Below are 25,619 nucleotides of genomic sequence, written 5' to 3'. Positions count from 1 at the left end.
GCTGCTCATGGTTTGAGCTGCATAGGAAAGAAAATGAAAATACGAAAAGGATAAACTAAATGTTTGGGAGCAAAGAGAAACACCACCCTCCTAAATTAGTATGCAAAAAAGAAAATGGGTTGAAAATTGCTAAGGAGATTTAGAAACAAGGGGAGAATAGTGATATAAAGGGTACTGCTACCAAATCAGGCTTCCACATCCAGGGGAATCTTAGTTACATATTCACCAGAACAACTTTGGTCATTTGTATTTTCACAGCCACTGTTGTACATATAGGATAAACACATAGTTGCTCGTATTGGTATACATTACTATAATTACACACTACATATGAGAATACTTGAAAAAATTACAGAAAAATGAAATTAATGGGGGAGTTTATTTTTTACAAGAATATTTGAAACACATATATACAAAAGATCTTGGAAAAGACCATGAAAAACTGACATAAAAATTATGTACAGGTTTGAAAATTTTTGTTCCAAAATAATGCTTGGCCTCCAAGTAAACTTAATGATTAATTTCAAAATCCATGAAATTTTTTGTGAAATCCACTTGTACATAACTTGTACAATAGACACATCTCTGTATATACAAGTAAGCATATTCTCATGTGTAAAATGCAAAATAGTTAGAAAATATATATAAAGATGACCAAGGTATTTATATATCAAACTATACTTTGCCGTATGCAAAAATAAATATTTAGTATTTTTATTTGCGCTTATTTTCTTTTCCATACTCCTCAATTTGGATCCTTTCATGCATGTCATTGAATCAGCTCTGCTGGAAATTGTAGCCTCCAATAGTATTTTTTGAAGCAATTATCTTCAAAATTTTTGACATTATAGCACTTAAACCATCTGTAGAATTTTGCGTTGATTCTTCACATGTTGAAACTTTTCCTTGTTTAGTATTCCATTCACCACCATCCTCTCCTGTTTTTTTTTTTTAGCTCACTGGGCATCCTTATTGCCCTTGATAAACTTACCATCCTTTGCTTCCCTGGACTCCAGTCCTATAACTGCTCCTGTTCTGAATGATTTTTGTCTGTACCCATGGTTTCAGGACCATGTGAATAACTTCACAATAATCTTAAAAAATATTTTGATTTTATTTGAGAGTGAGGGTTAAAGAGAAAAGGAGAGCTGCAGAGAGAGATACATCTTCTACCCATTGTTTATTTCTCACATGGCTGCAGTGGCCAGTCTGGGGACAGAACAAAGCCAGGAGCCAGGAAGGTCAAAAAATCATCTGGGTATACCATATTTGTAGTAAGGTCAGTTTTCCCATAGCTTTCCAGGCTCAAGGTCACTTTAGGTCCCAGAAAGGCTACATTCTAGAAAGAGCAAGTAAAAAGAGTAAAACACAGTGATGTCTACCCAAGCTAAGTCAGTCGAAGGAATTTCACAACAGCCCCACCTTAGTCCTTTTGTGTACTTCTCTTTGATCACCACTATCTGTTAGGAAGGCTGGGAGTTGCAATTTTTAAATGGCTTGTTTGTTTATTTATTTATTTATTTTTATTTATTAAAAACCAGAGACATAAGGAGGAATTTTTTTCCACTGGTTCACTGCCCAAATGCCCACAACAGCCAGAGTTGTGACAGGCCAAGGCAGAAATCTGCAATTCAGTCCAAATCTCTCACACTAGTGGCAAGTACCCATCTACTTGGAATATCATCTGTTGTCTAACAGATTGCACATTAGAAGGAATCTAGAATTGGGAGCAAAGCTGGAACTTGGAACCGGTCACTATGATATTGGTATGGTCAGCCCAGTGAACAATCTAACCATTACACTAAATGCTCACTGCCCCTTACCCAAGAACTGTATCATTCTAATTGAATATAGATGTATATTTCTCTTGGAATAAAATTACCATCTTTTAAGTATAGAATGGAGAAATGTTTGTAATGTTAATTTACTTGTGTGAACAAAAATCAAGTTTACCAATGATAAATTTTATAAGAATATTGAAAATTAACCTAATAGATGCAGCATCCTTGCAAAAAGGGAGATAGGCATGTCTGGAAATAAATTCTGAGAGATGGCTAAGATTTGCGTAGGATTAAGCACAGAATGGCATTTTAGAGCAGAAAAGCACCGTGAATAAGATGTTTAATTAAAGATCACGAGTGATTCAACTTCAATATTTCTACTTGGCCATTGATTTTGTTGCTGTTATGGTTTTTAAATATTTATTTATCAATTTATTTGAAAGGTCGAGTTACACATACACACAGAATGAGGCAGAGAAACAGAGAAAGGGAAAAAGAGGGAGAAATGAAGAGAGAGAAAAGTCATTCATCCACTAGCTTACTTCCCAAATAGCTTCAGAGGCCAGGGCTGGGCTAGGCTGGAGGCTAAAGCCTGGGACACCATCTTAATCTCGCACATAGCTGGCAGGGATCAAGTACTTGGGCTATCTTCCTCTACTTTCCAAGGCACTTCTGATGAATTGCATCAGATATGGAGCAGCCAAGAGCCAAACTGGCATGCATATGGAATGCCAGCAACATAGGAAGTGGCCTAACTTGCTGTGCCATAACACTGCTGCCTTGCCTTTGGGTGTTAACAGATTCCAAGTTCCTTGTGAATAGAGACCACTTTCTACTCACTGATCTCTCGTGGATACACATAATTATCGACATCATCCATGATTAGTGTATTATGTTCCAGAAGTGATATCATGAATAGGTTAGAAAACATGTTTAGAGATGTTTGTGAACATATAGAAGAAATTGAACTTTGTATTACATTCATGCCTAGAGGAATAACATAATGAAAACTGTGGTTTCAGAGACCCTCTGATTCAGATTGAAGAAAGGAGGAATTGACATGGGGGAGATTGTTGGCTAGAGACTGTTACTTACTCTTTTCCCTTGATTTTATCGTTCCCCTTTCCATGATTTTTTTTTCTAGAACAGTTATCACCTCCTGACATATTATACAATACACTTAATGTGTAAGCCATATTTATTTGGGGGAAAAGAGTGTGATCATGATTATGTTTTTTGGGATTAGCAATAACAGTGGAACAACTAAGCTACACAGAGATCTGCAGGTGAGAAATCATTCCACAGCTGGAAATACACCTATAAGAAATGTTAGAATGCAGATGTTCCTTAAAGCTGTACATACAAACGATAGCATGTTGAAGATCAAGTGCAGTGATGAAAGTACAAAGCAAGTTTGTTGGAAAAGTTGAGCGACAGAGAGAAGGCAAAGAGAAAAATGGAGAGAAATTGATCTGCCATCTGTTGATTCACTCTCAGACATCTCCAACAATGAGGGCTGAACCTGGCCAAAGCATGAGTTAGGAATTCAATCTTGGTTTGTATGAATGCCATTAGCCCAAGTACTTGGGGCTTTATCTTCTGCTTTCCCAAGATCATCAAGAAGTTACATCAGAAGCAAAATGTTGGCATCACGAATGGTAGCTCAAAGAGGTACGACAACATACAGCCCCATTTCTCAAGCTGCTTTTAACATTATACTTGGGCACACATATTATTTGACTAAATGAATCAAATATAAAGTAATGAAAGTCAGGATGGAGTATATCATCCAGAATGTGGATAAAAGAGGTAGCCATTTCACCGGTGTCAGATTTTAATTTTTCCTCACAATCTGAAGGCTGAAATGTAACATGAGGATGAGATAACTTTACTTTTTATTTTTTAAAGAGATATTTAATTTTTAATAGAAAGTCAGCTATACAGAGAGGAGGAGAGACAGAGAGAAAAATCTTCCATTTATTAATTCACTCCCGAAGTGGTTGCAGCTGCCGGAGCTGAGCTGCTCTGAAGCCAGGAGCCCGGAGGCTCTTCGAGGTCTCCCACATGGGTGTAGAGTCCCGAGGTTTTGGGCCATCCTTGACTGCCTTCCCAGGCCACAAGCAGGGAGCTGGATGGGAAGCAGGGCTGCTGGAATTAGATCTGACAGCCACATGTGTTCCCATCGAGCCGTCAGGATAACCTTAGCTTTTTAGCTGACAAACTCCATGGACTTATGTGTGTATGTATCAATCATTCCACTTATATGTCTCTATCACATTTGCATTGAATAAAATTTTCACAGAAAGAAATTGAGTGCTTTAAGGATGACCTTTAATAGGACATACTGCATACGAGGCAGCAGACAGCCAAAAGCCAAAACCTTCAGATGCAGGTGTGATATGTTGGAGGTCATTAGAGAAAGTCATCAACAGCCACATAAGGACACAGAGCGGGGTCAGGTGTATGCGAATGGAAACTATAAAGGATGAAACTGCCTTGAGGAGGACCGAAGGCAACTGACCAAATGTTCTGCTCCCTCCACCTGCTAGGTGTGAGGTGATGTTTTGGAATTCAGTTTCAGATATATAAAAATTACTTATTACATATCTTCTCTAGATTGAGTTCAGAAAGCTTAAGTCTAAATTTTTTTTTTACAATAAACACTTGAACAATCCTGTAATTTCTAATTCTCATTCCAATTTGCAATATTTTTTAAGTGGGCTTTTGAAAGAGACGATAACAGTCACCTCAGGGCATCCCTCTGTATTTGGCTTGTACACATAGAAGATTTAGTCTTTGTTGAATCAAAAGGCATTCTCCGGTCAGTTGGGGTTGCAGCCTGGCACAGGGAGTCTCTAAGCAGGTTGCAGGCAGAAGTTTGTTTGCTTTCTTCTCTTTACAGTTTTATCTGTAGAAACCAATCATGATTCCCCTGTTCCCCCTTTGCTTGTGAAGCAGCTCTTGGGTCTGAATGCCATGAAGTACTGTGCTCATCGTACGTATATTTAGCACCCTAATCTCCGTAACTGCAACCCATTTTAGCTGCTTGTTATACTTTTCTTGACATTTTCTGGTATGGTTTTTGACATCTGCTTGCAAACTCCTGCAGCCTTTTCAATCCCGATATTCACTTGTTTCATCTGATGTTGTTATCACTCCCCGTGGATGTGCAGATGTGTTGCTTTCCTTCAAGCCCTGTCCCTCCAGCTTGCTAGAAAGGCTGTTCTGAGGACCTTACGCACAGCACTGGCCTGTTTGTATGTTTGCTTGTTTGCTGTTTCACAGTCTTCTTCCTCATATCCCTAGTATTTGGCAGATGATATCATACTGTTTCTTTGTGAGCTGATTTCCTTTGGTTGACTTCTACTGAAATTCACCTGGAGAAGAACAATAGCAAAAGTGTACCATGGAGAGTATTTCAAGAAAGCTAATCTTAAAAATCAGCTTTTCCAATGACTGACAATATTCAGTGCAAAACCGTGTTTCACAAGAAAGCTTAAAAAGTGTCATCAAATGCACACAAGTCAGACATGATTTTATCATTCTTAAGCAATTAGCAACCTAAGGTGCTGTCTCATTGGATAACATCAGTTTGTGTCAACAGTCATTCTTTCTGATCATTAAAACTGAATGAATCATATATTTGCCTCTGATACAGCAGAGCTAGCATGCGATCTGATTGTTTGGTAATGAACCCTCTATACAGTGCAATGATTTCTTCAGATCTCTAAAAATTTGAAAAGCCAGGGTCTTTTGTCTCTTTAGAAAACAATGCCACATTTAAAATGCAATTTAAAAATGTGGGAGAGATCTCTTCAGTAATGCAGCACCCATGCTTTCGGGTGAGCCAACAAAGGTCCCAAGACCTAAAATCATCCCTCGTAGTGGCTCAAAGGTACAAGCAAGTTTAGATATAGCGCTGTGCTTTTAATTTCTGAAACAAAAGCTCTCCTGTTTCTATGTTCCAATTATCAGAAGACATTTGGGTAGTAGTTAATTGGTAAAAATCTGTCAGTGCCGAAGGTGAAGCTGCACAAGGCTCCATTTTCATCAATGCTGAATGGTGCAATGTCTCACACATAATATTTAAGTCAGTAGCTTAACCTCTTTGTATATTTTATGCAAGATAAATTACCAACACAGCATTTTGAAGTATTTGTGTAGCTCTATATTTGCATTGAGTTTGACTTGAAGCAACATATTTCTTCTAGTAACAGTAAGTTAAAAATTAGCATTGTACATGTTGCTCTGCCAGCTCACATCGCTATTACTAAAAGATACTCAACATTTTTTTTATAGTAGACATTGGCCTATGGGGATGGTCTGAATTTGTGATACATTTAAAAAATTATGAACTATCCAGAATTTTAAAAAATGTTCTCCTATTGCTATAATAATAAAACATTTCTTTAAGAAAGTTAAATAATATTTCTCATTTAAGATTTGGAGGTTTATTTATTTATTTTTTTAATCAGAGGGAAAAATAAAAACAAAGGGAAGGCATAGTTTTCCAGAACAATTGATGCCTCCCTGGTTCTTTAAACATTAAGCTAAGTACATGAGTTATTGGGGTGAAAGAAGTTGCTTTCAACAGTTGTTAATATATCATTAATAATCATACATGCAATAAATAACAACATATGAGTTATTTCCTAAGAGATGTATGCCTGCGAATTGCAGTAACAAATCACAGCGTGTGTAAAGAATGCTCATTACTCCAGTGTGTACAGAAGCTGTTTTAACGACTGTATTCTTTATGGTGAAGCTCACCCTAATTAGCCTTGCAGATTCCTCGGGGAGCATGCAGGCGATGTTTGACATTGGGATGCTCCAGCGAGGCTGGGGGAGGGGAATCCTTTCTGCACCAAGAAAGCACCAGGCCACAAGCCTGGCTCTCTATTCACTCACTTGCTTTAATGTATGCATTGTGGTGAAAGCAAATAGCCCTTTCAAACAAGTAGATAATAAGAGTGTTTGGAATTAAATGACTAATTAAATCAATATAAAACACGTAAGCTAGACTGCAATGTGGACTAACAGTTCTTTTTCTCAGTGGTGTCCCTTGCAATCTACAAGGTTTAGGAATCAGCACTGTGTCTGTATGTGCTTGAAGACAGAAATTTGTAGCCAGCAACGTAGAGTAACACCATTCCACGCCTCTGTTGTATTTGACAGCTAAGTGGACTATGTATCTATCTATATATTTATCTATATATATTTTTTTAAATAAAAAAAAGAAACAAGCTTGAATCACACAAAAAAGCAGCATATTTTTTCCCCTTTTTCAGTGAAACAGATCTGTGGATTCTGCTGCTCTGTTAGCTTATAGCTTGTTACTAAATCAGACCTTTCCTGCCGTGAAAAAAATTGCATCTTTTCGTTGTAATCCTTGACAGCTTAAAGTTTAATGGAGGCATTTTTTTAAAGGTATATAATGGGTTGACACCATGGAAGGATGCTGAGAGCTCACCAACTCAGAAATAGCATGAAATGCAATGAGAATAAGCTCTTGCTGATTTTTTTAAAATCATAATTTCCCATTCTTGATAGAGAAAGCAAATGAAGGAAACAGTTAGCTTTGTGTTTTCTTAAAATAAGCTGCTTGTCTTGTCCTAAATAAATCAATCTCCTCTACCTTGGAAGAGCTTCAATTTGGAGATTTGTTCAAAAGGTGAGAGTAAGGTGATACCACCATTAATAGCAAGAAAATAGATATTTACCTGAAAATAATGAAAAACAGAACAAGGAGTGTCAAGATGAAAATTCAATGAAAGGAACAGGTTTGTCTTCTAGTGGAGAGATGAAGCAGGCAAGAATAAACCATCACTGGCTGACAATATCACCCTTCTCGACAAAGTTCATTCTTGGTTACAGCTCAATTTATGAAATTGAGAATGCCTCTCTAAACAGCTCATGGTCAGGCGTGTGACACCTGTAGAAGCTTTTGAAATACTCTTGACAGGTGGCACAGATTCCTCTTGGGAGAGGGATAATACTTTATGTTATCTAAGTTTCATTCTTCTTGGTTAGAATAATACTTTGATAAATAGGAAGAATGACAATGTGACCTAAGGTTATAAGTCATCCATTGAGAAAACACCATAGCTAGAGATAATCAAATTAAAAAAAAATGAGTAGCTGTTACATTCAATAAATAAATAGAATCATGAGAAACTAAGAGAAAAGCAAAATTGAGGAAGAGCGAATAAAAGAGGGTCATTCCCAAATGTAATGTGCAAAATTTTTTTCCCTTTATTGTAAAAGTGTATATGATTTCATTTTAATGTCTTCAGATGGTTGTAAGAGGCATCCTGCTTTGTTATATCATTCAGTAAAATTCACCACATGCACACAAAACACCTCACATTGGCAGCATTTCACAACAAATAGAGACATGGTGCTATTTATTGAAAAGAGAGAAAAGAAAGCATCCACAGAGGTGATGGCTAACAGCAAAAGGTGCTGATGATTCAGACACCAGCCAAGTGGGAAGACAGAGCAATGCAATGCACAGTGTGTGCTCTGTCTTTGGTGACAAGCATCATCCACACGCATCTGTTTACCTAGGAATGTCCCTGCGTCCTCAACAAGCACAGACATGGCATGGGCCTTGAAAAAGAATCTGGGAAGACGGTGTTGTTCTGTGATCAATTGTGAATTAAGTCTGACAGGATCTCTACTATGCCTTTTTATACGGGGGGTGTGTGGGGGGGAAGCATATTCATGGTGAGTAAAGAATTAGGCTCAGTTTGTTCCAATTCTGAGTCAGATTTTCAGTATCTGAACTTTGAAAAATTGAGACGATGATATTCCTTTTAGATCCAAGCAACATACTGTTGGCTTCTGATCAAATTAATAAGTAATTTTTAAAATGAGACACTTAACTCACTATTTCTTGAGAGTTTGTAGGTGTCAGTTATTGTTCTAAACACATGAATGATGTGAATTGGTGAATAGACTCTTAAAAATCACTCTGTGACATAAACATCGTTTCTGTTTTGTAGATGTAGTGATCTCAGGCCTTGAGAGAGAAGGTGAAAGACATCAGATTATAGAAAAAGCTCTTGCTTCAAAGTAGCACTTGGCAGAAATGCACTGGTGTACATTGGATGGGATCTGCTAATGGGGCAATTAGGTGTAGGAAAATGGTATAAATACAATATGCAGATGACAGCAACACTCAGCACTTATTCAGCACCCGTTATGGTAGTGTGTTAGCTGGGTTGCAGGTACTATCATCTCTGGACTATTAAGTTGGACTTGAACATTGTCCCTACAGCTACAATTGACAACAGCAATAACAGCTGTTTGGGGAAAATGGACAGAGGGGAGATGGAATATTTCTAGGTGCAAGCTCTAAAGAAGCATCTTTCCACTTGATGTGGCTTTAGCCAGCTCTTTAGTACATTTGATTTTGCTGGCAAGACATATGTAGAGTATGGAAGAACTGGAGAGATTTTGAGAGGAGGAACCAAGTGATTAAGATCACCAGAAATACTTGCCAGGTGAAGCAGTAGGGCTGTGAATCAGCATTAACGTATTTAACTGTTGCTTTTATTATTTGGTAACGCCATGACTTTGGTGTAGGTTGTTTATCCATTTGGATCTCAACTTCACATCTGTAAAATAGGACACTGTTAGAGGTTTTTGTGAGTAGATGCGGAAGTTAATGAAGGATGGTAATTATCCTAAGCATAATCAAGGCGGGGAGGGATGTTTCTGTGTTAAGGGAATAACGTGTTAAAGACATCAGGGAACATGCGGATATGGAGTACTCAGGGAATTACAGGCTCTTGATTTGTTAGGGCAGGCGTGAGGGGTGAGTGCCGATGCATTTTGAGAAGGGAGAGTGAAGAGTTAGCAAGCAAAGCACAAGCACATACAAGTAAAGCCAAGAACACAGGCTGCAGAGCAAGGCCATCTGAGCTTGAAACCGCCTGTGCTACCTATGAATTAAGTGATGCTAGATAATTGAATATCTCCTGCGCTCCGTATCTTTATCTGTAGAATAAACACAGCTAGGGTTTTGCTTCCTAGCATGATTATGCTGACTATATAAATGAGTGTTGTTCAGAGAACAGAGCATGTCTCCACAGCTAAAGCAAAAAGCTAGTCACTTCGTGTTAAGAAGAAGAAAATCATTCTTGGAATTTTTCCTTGAACAGACTGTTAAAGATTTGAGGAAGGATGGCCCGATGAACTTGTAGCTCAAGTTGAGTAAGCCCTGCAAGTGTAAGAAGATGGTACCTGTGGTGTGGCCCTTGTTGTTGGCTAAGACTAGGAAGTCTCGTCGCTAATCCTGATTGGCTGGTTGCCAGTGAATGAAGTTATGAAGTTATTCGTGCAGCATTATCTTGTTCGATTAGGACAGGCTTAAAACTGAGTCCAGTGCTTACTTGTTATCAAGGCCAAAGAACAAATCATCATTTTCTTTCTTGAACCCAGAACATAGGATCACTTTTTTCTTCATTTTTTGGTATTTGTAGTGCCTTTATAAAATGTTGATTAGAACTATTAATATTCATATTTGTTTATTATTACACTGGATTGAGAACTTCACTGCTTTTTTTTTTTCCTGTAATGATGAATATTCTTCTCCTGGAAGCAATGGAGCTCATTGACTAAGGATTTTTAGCAGTGAAATGATACACTTTAATTTGTTTTCAGAAACAAATGAACAAAAAATCCAGCTCTTTCTAATAGAGTTCAATGATAGAAAATATACATCAAATTGTATTTAATATATGTATATTTATGCAATAAGAAGTTTTGACCTCTAATCTTTTTTTTTTATAGATGCCAAGGAAATACAATGAAAAGAAATAAAAATTACTTTGAAAGATGTGACAAAAACAACTGCCTCACACATTTTTACCAATAAAAATAACTAGAGATTACAGAAGATTTTCACAATCAGGGAGTAAAAAGAGAAATCAGCTAATGCTGTCATCAAAATTAAATGAAAATTCATTACACAAATTATTGTGGAATTTGAAACAGGTGTTTCCTTGCTACTTAGGAAGGCAAGAAATGAGAAAACTACCATGGATTTTTCACTGTTGATTTAATGTTTCCAAAGTCAGGGGGAAAAAAGTTAATTATCTGCACTTTACAAATATGCATCCCTCTAAGAAAGCCCTCTTCAATAAAAAGAATTTGTGTAACCAAGAAAAATAAGAGAGAAAAAACAAAGACATATCCTTTAGAATATTTGACCCTGTAGAATAGTTGACCAAATCATCAGGGAATTAAAAAGCCAGTGGTTCTAAAAGGAGAGTCTGTTAGTTGCTGTCATCCAAATAATAATGTCTAGAGTATCTGAAAATTTTCTAGAAATACTCACTGCTATCCCAGAAAAGAATTGAAATTCAGGGCAGGTGCAGTGAGCTTTCTCGGAAAGCTGTCATGCCACTTCCCGAAAAGAGGAGCAGAGAGGTAAAACTCTTGCACGTGAACCTGTGGGCAGGAATCTGTCTTTCCCAAATCCAGCTGTTCTTATGGCACTCTAAGAACACCCATGAGGTTTGAATAAAAGCAGACATTCCTCTTTTATACTGACCTTGCTCAGGAGACAATCAAGGGATGAGTGTATTCGTAAAAATCTCAAGCTAACCAGTTACAATAACACAGTTGGATGGAGAATTCTTCACAAAAGAATCAGTAGCATATAACTTAATTTCTTACAGTATCCTGTTTTTAAGGACGTGTTGTATAATATCCTGCATGCTATCCTGACAGGGTGAAAAGAGGCCAATCTGAGAAGCATTGCAAGACGTAAAGTCAGCTGCAATGGATAATCCTGGCTCCAGGGAATCAAATTTTCAAGATCAAATGAAAATATCATTTCACTCTTCCAGATACAAAGCATCCTTATTTCAGTTTGGGTGCCCAGCCTAAGCCCCTCCCTCACCCATCATCCACTGTGTGTCTTTTAGTGAAAAGGAAACTGTCTCAGATACTTGACAGGCAAAATAAATTTAACTGGAATTCATGGAGAATTGATTTGTTATATTTTATATTTTATAAAGAAACATGACCAGGTTTGGGTAGGCACTGTTCCCTTTTCAACATAAACAGCTCACTCTTCTGGACTCCTTTACTGAGGGAAATATGTATTACACCTTTTTGGAACTGTTTCACATGGGGTCTAAGAAGGATTGATTATTGTCAAAATCCTGATTTGAAGCATGGGCAATGTTTGCAGTTTGATATATGCTAGATGCTCTATTCTATCTGTAGTGAACATTTAACAGATGTCATGCAAGAGTGGCATCTCTGTAGCTAAGCAGTTGTCATGAGAAAGATCATGTTCAAAGATACTCATATCTCTCCAGGACTGATTTCAACATATCTCTCAACTTCATATTTTACCACCAGACCCATACTGGATCTTGAAAGTCCCACAAGACATATCCGTGAAATCTCCCCCTTTCTTCTTTGTGTTATCACCTAGTCGTCCATTTCATTCTCCACTTAATAACCTTGACAATGATCTCTGATATACTCTCCCCATGAAGTTAGAGGGCTCCCTAAGAGATGACAACTATGCGGTAATTTTGTACTACTAATTTAATCCAACGCAGCACTTGTAATTTCTGTAAGAAACAAATATTTCCTTCATGAGGCAAAACTCGCTGAAGAATGAGAATAATCACTGAGAACACAGTAAAGACCCCAAATACAGGCCTGGCGTGGTAGTGTAGTGCCTGAAGTCCTTGCCTTGCATGCTCCAGGATCTATATGAGTGCCAGTTTGTATTCCAGCAGCTCCACTTCCCTTCCAGCTCTCTGAGTGTGGCCTGGCAAGGCAGTAGAGCACAGCCCAAGGCCTTGGGATCCTGCACCCACATGGGAGACCCCAAATTTTCTCCTACCTCTGCTCAGCTCCAGTCATTGAGGCCACTTGGGTTGTGAACCAGTGGATTGAAGATCTTTGTCTCTATTTTTCTCTCTGTATATCTAACTTTCCAGATAAAATAATCTTCAAGAACGAAGATCCCAAATACTTACTAGTTTAGTAAAAGCTTCTATGTGAAGCATTTGTGAGCTGATTCATGCTTCAGAAGCAGATTATCCCTAAGCACATAGTTCCTCACCCAGCACAATCTAAGTTACCGACATTTAGTTTGGATTATAGTATAAATTTTTTTAAAAGAATCAGAAATATTGGGGAAAATCCATTTCTCTTCAGAGCATCCTAATCAGAGTATTTTAGAGAATCCAGAGGCAAACAACTTTGTTTCTAATGTTTTCATTTTGGGGTTAGATTTCCATCAGTGATAAATATGAATGATGTAATTAATCATCATTACAATCAGTCTCTGGTCAGGCAGTCTACCAAAAACTTCATTCACACACAGATAACGAGTCCCGTACACAAGCTGTGTTCAATTATCAGACCTTATTTCCTAGTCAGAACACTAGGTGTTAAGGTTATGACCATCACCAGTCCTTTATTGAGGCCTCTTTCATAAAGCTACATGTGTCTTTAAAGCACTAATTTTAGTTTCCCATTGATGTATATTCAATTAAACCTGTTGACTTCTTCCATGTTCCTTGTGCCATTTAGTGCTATCTGTGGATAAAGTTTGGAAAACATAGTGTCATCCAAAAGCTGACACTTTATTTTGATTTGAGGAAATATGACCTTATCTTGAAATATGTAATTTTCAAAGTACAAATATAGAAATTCTTTATTCACTGATGATCTGGGAAGAATAATGGTTTTTTAAAGGCATGTTCTTTTTAAGCACATGATAATGAATGTAAATCACTGCACAAAACAATGTGGGCTTATTTTCACATTTGTTTGGGATTAAACTGTATCCATAAACTGCTTCCACGTGTATGCTGATTAAGTGTGCAGCAGAACCCACTACCCTTCTTTGAGGATTACAGACAAAAACCTTGGGAAACTTACTTTTTCAGTTCAACATTTATTGGTATATTTTTGATCACCAATATGTTGCTCTATGTAAGTCAATTTCAGATTTTTTTTTGGCTCAAATCATCAGTGATATAATATGACATTTTTGCCTTTTTGATAAAAACATTGAACATAAAACAACATGATATAGACTCATTTGATAGCTGTAAGTGGTAGATATTTAAGGTAAAGGCACCTTTGCTTTGTTGATAAGTAATATTATCACCATCTACTCTAGCAGGCCAGAGATTGAATGGACATTTAACAACAATCACTACCTAGAAGTGGATATTTTTTGGTCACATGATAGCAGTATTATTTTGATGGCTTCGGGTGGTCGTAAACCATATTGGGAAGGAGTCATTTGTGTTTGCTGCTCACTTGTCAGTTGTGAAACAGTAGAATAAAAATGAGTAACACTGTATTTGAGCAGGGTGTGTTTGTATGTGCAAGAGACAAAATTCCTATATTTATAGCAGCACAATCTACAATAGCAAAGACATGAAAACAATCCAGACGCCTGTCCAATGAGGGGAGGTTAAAGAAACTGTGGTACATCTACTCCATGGAATATTATTCAGCAGTTAAAAAGAATGAAATTCTACCATTCGCAATCAAATGGTCCCAACTAGGGACTATTATGCTCAATGAAGTCAGTCAATCCCAAAAGGACAAGTACCATATGTTCTCTCTAATAAAAGGAAGCGATAATGCAAATCTTAAGTTCAATAACCTTTCCCACACTGCTTTTGCTGCATCCCATGTGTTTTGATGTTTTTTAATTTCATTGTCATTTATTACAAATGGTTTCTTTTCTCTTTTCTAATTTATCCCTGGCTGATGGATTGCATGGTGGCATCCTTTTACCCAAGAGGCTTCCGTGTTTTCTTTTCATCATTAATTATTAAGTGGCTTGCCTTTTTGACTCCATGGTTCTGTAATTTTTTTTTTTTTGGTTGTTGTTGGTGTTTTAACTTCATACCTGTTGTTGATTTTGTTTTGTGGCTTCTCATTTAAGGGAATGTCTAGTGATGGCATAATAGATACTACCATATCCAGATGTGAAGATACAATTTAATATGCATCCTACTTCCGCATCAAAGATAGCTTCCCAGTAAAACTTGGCCATATCTAGACAGTGGGATGCCGGACTGTCTGACATTGTCTGTACCAGGATGTCCAGGCATACTTAACTAACAGACTGATGGAATCATTACTGCTATGAAGGATTGTACTATTGTAATAATATGGGGAAAATCCGTTGGGAGGGTGGGAATTTGGGTGGGTAGGGAAAATCCCAGACCCTGTGGAATTGCATCATAAAATTTGCCAGTACCAGCTCTGACTGACTTGAGAGCTTGCAAAGGATGCGTGGATCAGCGAGAAGACAAAAGATGTGGCCACGACGGCATCATGTTCATAACAGACAATTCAGAAAAGATGCCTTTTTTATTTATACAGAAATCATCATAGGCTTTTGCACAACATCCAATTGTTTCATCTTTACTTCATAGTTAGGAGAATACAAAAACAATCCTAAAAAACATTATTATTTTACTTCAAAGAAAACATTTTCAGCAAACCATTATTCATTCCAACCTGCAGTGACCCAGCTGAAGCCAGGAACTCCATGGTCGGCCGCACGTGGGGTTACATAATGACAGGTGGTATACTTATATCCAAAATAAATTTTCACTAAACTTAAGCTAATATTACTTAAAATATCAAGAATACAGAATTAAAATGAAAGTTCATAAATGAAAGGAATTTATAAAGGCATATATCATGGATTCTTTATTAAATCTTATAATCACTCATATGCTAATTACCATCACCTTCACTTAGTATGGATTCAAATGTTCTTTTATTAAAGGGCAGTGAAAAGGATCAGGGCAACTCAGCTTTTCTATGAATGGAGGGCTTTTACAAAACAAAACAAAACAAAACAACGTTTTATCTTTTCAAATTATTTTCTTTCTCTAAATCTAAGTGCTAATATAAGGTAGAAGTTTTAAAGTATTTTTCTCTGGGGGTTCACATTTGTCTCCCTTTCGAAGATGTGCCATATACGTTCTGTTTTCCGTGGTGAGAAACCAAAATGCATCATTTCATGTGTTATAACAGTTTGAGGCTGCACGGTAAATACACTCTTTGTACCTCCATGATTGCCATCTGTTTCTAAGATATTATCAAGCCGTTTCTTAAGGAGACCACTACTCATCTTAGGGAACGATCCAGGATAAAGGTGGCACATAAGATATTTGGGAACAATATAGGCTCAATTACATTACCGAATGCTTTTAGATGTGTCTCATTGTCTTAAGTTGCTAAAGACCTTTTTAGCATAACATGATTGATAAAATAATTGTTACAGAAATCACTTCACGTGTGCAGAAAGACAATGCCCGCATGAGAATTCCATGAAATAGCAGAGAGGTGATTGAGTGTCCATACAATGGGGTGAGGCAGCCATGAGGTGATCAGAGACATTCGGCTGCGTCTTGCCAAGCAGCTGGAAACTCCATGTAGCCTTGCTAAAAGAGGAGCTATGCTTGTCACATGCCCATTCCATCTGACCCAACTGCTTGCCCCCTGCAAAATTAACCAAAAAAAAAAAAAAAAAAAAAAAAAAGCTCAAAAAAAGGATGGGAGAGAGCATCTTTTAAAGAAAGATTCTGTTTAGTCTGCAAATTGGCAGATAACTGTATTCTAAACTTTATAGTAAGAATCTTCATCTGCTCATTACTTAGTGCTGTTTCATTTCACTTTGAAGTAGAGATATAAATAAAGATTGATAGAATTTCAGAAGCATTCAACTCTGATAGAAACAGACCAGATCCCTCAAAATAGCAATTTCTTTATTTTTTTTTTGTGTCACCTTTGTATAATTTCACAATGCTTTTCATAACAATCATGGGTAAATCAAACCAGTGATAATGCTGACCTGTACTATTTAAGCTTCTCAGATTAGCATCGAGTCCCTGAATTCTTATTTTTAAAAAATACTTTCAGTTTTGCATTCATTCCACAAAAAAATTTCTGAACATCAACTCTGCAGGATATTGTGTAAATTATTGAGTATGTGCAGTCAGCCCTAAATAAAAGGTGCAGGATAGGTTCTTTTCACAATTCTTAGCAGAGTATACTGTGTTTGCATAGTGAAAATCAATAGCAGCTTTGTGAATGAAACAGAAGTTTCCAATAGACAATTGAAAAATACTTACTACTCTGTGTTGAAAACATTTGCTTGGCTAACAAATAATGGAAATGAATGCCTTTTTCTGTAACATATACTGTGTGGCTTTAGAAAGAAGAGTAGCCAATGACTCCAAAATTATTGACTCAAAAAAAAAAGAGTAGAAATAGAATGATACAAATTTTCCCCAATACCAGCCAGGTCTTCAAGGTTCCCTTCCTGCATCCCCTTCACTAGACCCCAAAACTATTCTATAAAAATACTGATTAGCTTCCTCATATTCATTAAAGATATTGTGACATACTAGAGGGTTAACTTATTTGATGTACTTTTAAAGTAGAATTTATGATCTAAATGTATACTTCAGGCTTTTTGTTTAATTGTTTTGCCCATGTGATGTTCATGGGAAAATTGGATTAACATTGGTCTAAGTAATATTCTATTTCAATACACAATTTATTCTTTTAGAGTTAAAAAATTTATTTGTAAGAGAGAAAATAGAAAAAGACATAGAAAAAAACTTTCAGTCTGTTGGCTTGCTCCCCAGATTGCCACAACAGCTGGAGCTAGGCCAATTTGAAGACCTGAGTTAGAGGCACTACTGAGATCTCCCACATGAACAACAGGGACCCAACGACCTGCTAACCACTGGACTTCCAGGCTGTGCCATAACGGGAAGCTGGAATTTGATCAGATCCAGGCATTCTGATATAGGATAGAATTGCCCCAAACGGTGCCTTAAACATGACACCAAATGCCCATTCACACAGCTTCTTTCACAATTTATTTTTGGTTCTAGAAATGTAAATGATACATTAACATATAACATTAACTTTCTTGATGATAAAAATAATTTGAAGATCAAGCATTTATAGATTGAAATAAACTAAAAGTAAATCTTTGTCTCAAATATTTTCATAAAGACTTTTATGTGAAAAACAATATCAAAGGTTAATCAATTTACTTTTGTACAAGAAAGAAAGCAACTACTGTATAGTGAAGTGAAAAAGATATTTTGTATTTTGGGATTGAGATGAAAGAAAGACTGTTAAACCAAAAATGAATCCCTGTGAATCCCTGTGAGTTCTGCATATATCTGTTTAACCGATATAGTGCACAGAACATCTGGATCATAATTGCTATCATCACACCAGAAAGAAAAGTTATTTATCTTATCAGACCAGAAGGATCCACTGAAATAGGTCTAAAAGGGTCTGAAGCTGCTGACAAAACCACAGCACTAGGCCCAATTAACAATACCCATTTTTAATTAACAGTTGCTGACTCTTTGCCATTGAAATATTCGCGCTCTAGGTGTGAAATGGCAACCCCCATTTGTCATATCTGTCAACATTAATTTTTAAATTCTCATGATCTTCCTTTATAGGATAGAAGTAAATAACTAGAGTATACTTTCTACGAACTCAAGTTCAATGCCAGGACAAAGTAGGGAATTGGTTGAACCACTTTCACACTATAGTGCCTCTCACTCTTTCCATAGCATTTTCAATATTACAAACTATGCCAAGATTAAGTTCATAGTTTAGGAGAAGGTGTGAGAAAACATTTAAACCTTTTTATCTTTTATCTATCTTGTTTTTTTCTTTTCATTGGAAAATTGTTATATTTAATCCCGAGGTCACAAAACAATATATTTCGGAGACCATCAGAATCTAATAAACTAGAAACAAACTGTAAAGTTTATGTGTGAATAGTATCAATGAACATATGATCTCTTCATCATAGTTTGTTAGCTAACAGATTCCTCCTCCTGCCAGAAAGAGGCTCCTGGCTCCTGCCTTCGGATCAACTCACCTCCAGCAGTTACGGCTGCTTGGGGAGTGAGACATCAGATAGAAGATTTTCCCTCTCTGTCTCTCCTCCTCTGACTTTCCAAGAAAAAATAAAACTTTTTTTTTTTAAAAGAAAGATTTTACAGAGAGAAGAAGAAACTAAAAGAAAGATCTTCCATCTGCTGATTCACTCCCCAAGAGGCTGCAATGGCTAGAGTTGGGCTGCTCCAAAGCCAGGAGCCAGGAGTTTCTTCCAGGTGTTCCAAATGGTTGCTGGGTTCCAAGGCTTTGGCCCATCTTCTACCGCTTTCCCATGCCACAAGCAGGGAGATGGCAGGGAAGTGGTGCATCCAGGAGACAGCAGTTCTTGTATGGAGCCCTGGCACTGAGCTGTTGTGCTAGCCCTTTTAACTCCGGACATGATGCTCACAGCAGTCCAGTCTGTTAGGAGTTATTACTAAGCCTATTCTGAGACAGAGAGACATTCTGAGACTTCTTTATGTATATCACATATAAATATTTGAGTCAGGATTCAAACCCAAGTATTTCTTGAGCACACACTGTGGTCTCTATTAGATACTATATCCAGTTATTTTGGGACTTATGTTTTGTACTTCTCCCTCTTTATACTCTAGAAATATTATTTCACATATTCTGCCCATAATATACTGTTGCTTTATACTCTTATTTCTGCAAGAACTACTTTTTCATTTCTGGAGCAGACACTTTTATTTAGAAGTCAGTTCCACTAAAACCTTTTCCAGAAACTTATGTCAGAATTAATTAGCCTAATATGCCATAGATAGTTTTAATTTAGTATTTATTCAATGGTATGTTATGTATTTATAAATGTCCACTGTCCCCATCACCCCGCACAGTAGGGATGGGTTTTATTCACTTCTGTATATGGAATGCTTAAGGATGCCTGACATACTATAGTTACTGAATATGTGTTGCTGCCTTGGTATCCATCTCTGCCTGCTCCTAAAGTTTAACCTCTAGGAATTTCAAAGTTTAGAAGGGTTTCTGGTGATGTGTGTCTTCTCTTGTTCCGAAAGATAAAACTTAACAGTTTTCAGAATAAATGTCATTATTTATTTTGGAAGACCGCCTTAGCCAAAGTTAAAATAGTGAAATACATGATTATTTCAGGCTACAAAGTTATTCACTTTAGTTTTTATGTTTTTAATAGTTATTAAGAAAATTTAAGATGTTATTTCAAACCAAAATACTGTTCACGCTTAACTAATAATACCTTTATGTGACGAACACTTCAGGTGGAATGATTAAATTATGCAACAGTAGAAAGAACTCAGAAGACAATGACAGTATTACAAACCTACTATGTTCTTGAGTACATTAAAGAAGTATTGACCTCAAAACCCAAGATGCTGATTACAATTCATGGTTTCTGCTCTATGTGGCATTTTTCTTTATTTCTTTTAGTTCAGCTCTAAGGTATGAATTTTCATTTGGCTTTGCCTTTCACTAATGTTGTACCATTACTTTAAGCCCTTTTTCTTTAATAAAAGAACCAGTAAATAGACAGGTCCCTTAAAAAGTAGCCTTGGCAGTGGATTGAGCTGAGAGAACTTAAAGTGCTAGTGCGGTCTTTAAATCCCTCTTTCCATTCCTTGAACATTTATTTTGCTGCATTACAAAATTTAAATATATTCCATCCCATTGCTTTTTACTTGTTTATGTGTGTGAGGGGTGGTGTCCAGCTGTCGTTTCAGTCATCAAATACTTGCAAACCTGGCAATCTGGAACTCAATTCAGATCTCTCATGGAGAGGCAGATCAATTTGTTAGGCCATTATTGCTGCCCCCTCTTATTTGTACTACTAGGAAACTGAACTTAGGAGAAAAGATAGACATTAAATCCTGTTATGCAATGCAGATGTCTTATCTACTAAACCATCATTTCTTGAAAAGAAACTCAAGGTTAGCACCTCAAATAATTTCATATGTAACCCCTCCTGAATTTCCATGCTTACAATCCTTATGGCCTTCTTATGCCCTCTTAGTAATCGCATCTATGTACAGCAATTCTAACGAGTGTTGGTTCTAAGAAGAAATAAACAAAAGTGTCAGTTTTGACATGTTGGCTTGGGAGGTTCAGTTAGTGACTCGTGGTAACTTTTTAAGTTGCTTCATATTATCTATTTCTTTGTAATTTATGTTCCTTGTGTATTTTGTATGCCTGCTAAATGCTTCTTGAAGCAGAAATGGGAAAGGAACAATTAATTAGCAGGTGTTTTCCTGGGTAAAGGTGTACAGGAAAGGAGGGAACATTTTTTACGTGTCTTCAGCGGTGTTGTCACTCTTATTGACCAAAGAGGTTTTTATATTTTATTAGGACAATGTATTTCATCTCTACAAGAAGTAGTTGCCTCTGTGAGACTCAGTCTTGTGATTCGGCTTTCAATGTAAAAGGAAAAGACTTGTCCACTGATTTGGTTCCCTGGAGTCAGCATTCTGTTCTCCAGGGGAACATGAAACACCTGCTTTATTGGCTTTGCTTTGGGTTTTAATCTGAAAATCATCCTTCCTCTCCAATCATTGGGTTGTAATACAGTCCTCCCTTCCTTCAGCCTTTATAAATGAAATAGATTTTGTCTTCTGTTTTTGCAACTACTGATCTTGTCTTACAATGTTCGGGAAACTAAAGTCCTCACTGTACACATAACGAGAGACAGGGAGAGATTCCAGTTCTCTAGACCCTAAAATAAAAGCTCTTTCTACATGTTTGAGAAGCACACAGACAGGAGGATGATATTGTGTGGACATATATGACACAGCAACTATATGTGTGTACTCCGAATTCTATATATTCATCCAATTATTCATTATTTTACCTAAAACTCACTATGGATTATTGTATAGTGATAAAATTTGTATTTGAAAACGAATCTGTTTAAAACATTTTCTTATAAGCTCTGTGAATTTGGGCAAGCTAATGGACTTTCATGAGTCATTTTTTCATACAAAAACGAAAATATTACTTTCTTGTTGAGCAGCAATAAGGATCCACAAAAATAATATATACAATTTTAGGAAAACCTTGCGAGGGTGTGGAAGAAGCCCATCAGTGATAGCAACTCCTATATGGAAGAAAACACTATTGAAGACTTAAAATAGAGAAATGTTGATACAACCATAATCTTGTATGAAACCTTAGATGAAATATGCTTGTAATAGTTCCTTGCCTGCTTTTTCCCCTTCGATTCTAGAGAAGAAAGAGCTCGTATGTTTTGCTCGCTATTTGCTTGTTAGCTTTTCATAGTCAGGAAACCTGGGGTAGAAAAAGATAAAACCTGCCAAGCTGAGACACGCACCTTGACTGAGCCGAGACTGAGACACAGCACTCACTGGGCCCATCATTCTGCTTTTACTCTCCAAGTTCTGTGTTCCTTTTAAAAAGTTTGGAGATAATGAAGGAACTATATATGTAACACAAAACACATTACCTACCACACGTTCGTGCTTTACCTCCCTCTTTCATCTGTTTTGTCCCCTCCCAGATTTGTCTCAGGTTGCGGAATACCTCTGATGCTGGAGCAAAAGTACAATTCACATTTAGGACATTGGATTTTTAGGAAAATTCGTACCAGTGATTTCCCATTTAGTCAATCTTCTGCTTCTCAACAGTAAATGGAAGAGCAAAAAGAGAGCTTATGTGAACATGTAGCTTTTTAAATTTCAAGATGCACCCCCAATTTCGCTTCTTAGATTTGAATGTGGTGTTGGAAATTTTAATTTATTAACTGCCTGACAAAACCACAGAGCTGCTCTCTCCTCCTTATGGTGGTAATGTTGCCTCCAAGAATGATCCCTACGAAGTGTTTTGAGCTTGACAGCTCTCTTATCTGAACTGCACTGCTCTAGGTTCTGTGCCATTGCCACCCATGGAGTATGTGTGTCTATGAAAACTGACAAGTGTGGGAGAACTCATTTCTGATTTTTCTAATAACAAATCAATCTGGATTTGGTTGTTAAAACGATGTAGGACTTGGGCTATATTCCTGGACATGTGCGATGCCATGTTTTCCCTAATGGGTGATTTCAATCAGTGGTTAATTGTCCTCTTGGTTGTTACTTGGGTTTGGTGACTCCTGTGACTCCTGATGGTGACACAGGGAGGTGGGGAGAGGAGAGCAGACAAGAATCGGAAGGGCAGCAGGAAACATTTTGTAACTTATGTGATTTTTATGGAGAAAAAATGTTCTCTTTACAGCGCACTGTTACTATTATTGTAATTTGGTGGGCCCGAGGCTGGGCCACACACATCATCTGCCTAAAAATAATTCTCCAGCCTGTCTGAATGTTATTATAGTATTTGTTTCATAACAACTGCCTGTGCATCTATTAAAATTCAAGTGGGCTGGGATTCCAAGTCAGCAATAGGGTCATACACTCATGTGCTTAATAGCGCACAGTCTGTCCTTGGGTAGGGTGTGTCAAAAACTAGACATATTGCACAAATTGGAGGCTGGGAGACTGTGAAGTAGACAGGGTGAGGCCACTATGTGTTTCATTCAAATATGAAGAGCATTACTTACGTCTATTTTGATCCAAAAAACCCTTTCAAATTTGCACATTGCTTTTTCACACTGTACATTCTCTACTAATGTTTCTGCAGATCATTTACATTTAGTTTGTCTACAGAGTGAGAAGGAAGAAGATGAGCCAAACACCTAGTGTAGGATCTGGCTTGGACAGCGAACTTTGACTTTTTAATGACTTTTCTTGGGAAGATTTTTCAAAATTAACAGAACCTAATTTTCCAGGAGATATATTATATAACCACGGAAGACTCACTTCAGTTTTAGACAAGGTGTAACATTTTTTTAAAGTAGTAGCTAACTCTTCAGATATTAACTTGCAAGCTATATTTGCCTAGCAAAATTTCTATAAAATCTGAAGTATATGGCATGTGGATTTCATACTTGTGAACTCTAAAGTAACTTCTCATTATTTTTGCAATATTTTTTTCTGAATTAAAATACAGTTGTTAGGAGGAGGGTTTTTACTCACATAGTTAACATGCAGGTTAACTTATGTGTTTACCACATTGGAGAGTTCAGATTTGACTCATGGCAGTTATTCCATAATCCAGCTTTCTTCCAGAGACTCTGATAGAAAGTGATGATGGTTCCAGTGGAAGACCTTAATTGAATTTTTTACTCCTGATACTGCCCCAGTCGCAATCCTAGCTATGGTGCAGAGTTGGGGAGTTACAAGATAAGAACTTTGCCTATACCTCTCTCATGCTCTGTTTTTCTCAGTATGTATGCCCCTCAGATAATTTACACAATTTTTAAGAACACAGTTGTGCCTTGGGGTCACATGAGGATCACTCCTCGATCCTTCCCTTTGGCATTACTCCAGAATGCCAAACCCAAGGATGCCAAAATTCATAGATGTTAAAATTCCTTACATAAGAGACCTGAGCATATCATTCTGTATGCTTTAAATCATCTCTACTTTGCTTCTAACACGTATGACAAGGTAGATGCTTTGTGAATTGTTATTTTATTGAATTGTTTAGTGGGATATGACAAGAAAACTAGTATGGCTAGGTTCAGGATAGACATGCCAGTTCACATACATCTTTGTTTAAATCCTCAGCTAGAGAATGCAATGGGATGGAGAGTAGTCTATACTCCTACAAACACAAGGTATGGCCAGTCAGTGCTGTGCAGGTCAAGGAAGCAGAGAATGACAGAGGCTTACTACCGGAATGTTGCAGGATAAGTAGGAGGAGCCTTGCTCCTGTGCATAGCCCACCTAACCAATGAACAATTGCCTTCTTCCAGGAGCCAGGAACTCCAGCCTGGTCTCCTGCATGGGTGGCAGGAGCTCAAGTATTTGGATCACCAGTTGTGATTTCCCAGGCTCATTAGCAGGGAGCTGAATCAGAGGCAAGGGAACAGGGCCTGAACCCAGGCTCTGACGGGATGCTGCTGAAGAAAGCAGCAGCTCAACCCACTGAGCCGCAGTGTTGGCCCTGAAAAAAAATGAGAAGTTAAAATATTATTACATGCTAAGTTAATTTTATATGTTGGGTATTTATTTAAAATACGAATCCTGAAAGGCATAAGGCAAGGACTCAAGTAGTCAGGTTCTGCCATTCAGACAAGGGAGCTGGTCGGCATCCCGCCCTGGTTTTGGCCTTGTTATAACCATTGCAGACAAATATAAATTTGAGTAGCAGAAGCTAGCAGTATCTCTCTTAAGTAAGTGGATGAATTTATAATGTATTTAAAAGAGAAGTTAAAGTTACAATATCAACCTTTTGCAAACTTCAGTGAATTAATAGATTGGCCATTGAATATCACAGAAAGAGAGACAAACGTTATTGTAGCCTCCTTTATGAAATTATGACATATTCTATGGGTTTGTCAGAGAGCAGAATTTGAGTGAAACCAAACCTTAGTACTCAGCTTTCCATTTACAAAGAGAACAACATGCTGGCTTATACCACCAGCTTGCAATCAGCAAGTCTGAAACTACAAAAAAAAAAGTGCAGTCAAATGGGCTGGGCTAAGTTCATAATAGATTAATTATAGCAAAACAATGAATTGAAGAATACATTTTACATTTTACAATCACTTTAAAACTTAAGAATGTGCAGTAACTAAAAGCAAGTCAGTGTTTATGGGGAATTAATATTAAGATTATCTAGAAAATTCCAGGGTGAATTGAAGTTGGAAAGTAGAGGGTTAGGGGTTTGTGAACAAGTTGAAACCAAGCTGACCTCACTGTGTTAGAAAAGTGTCTTAGCGTTACGAAACCTGATGTGTATAAGAAAAAGGGTTGGATGTGTGCTGGAGTATTTCAGCATAAGGGGAAGCAGATGTAGATGAGCCATCAGAATTGAACAGAAGTGAGAGATTGTAACAACTACCCCTGAGAAAAGGAA

The sequence above is a fragment of the Ochotona curzoniae genome, unplaced genomic scaffold (assembly GCF_017591425.1).
Source record: "Ochotona curzoniae isolate NIBS_2020 unplaced genomic scaffold, NIBS_Ocur_1.0 contig_4501, whole genome shotgun sequence".
Classification (NCBI taxonomy): Eukaryota; Metazoa; Chordata; class Mammalia; order Lagomorpha; family Ochotonidae; genus Ochotona; species Ochotona curzoniae.
The sequence above is the reverse complement of the archived record's forward strand: the minus strand, read 5'-3'. Positions refer to the sequence as shown.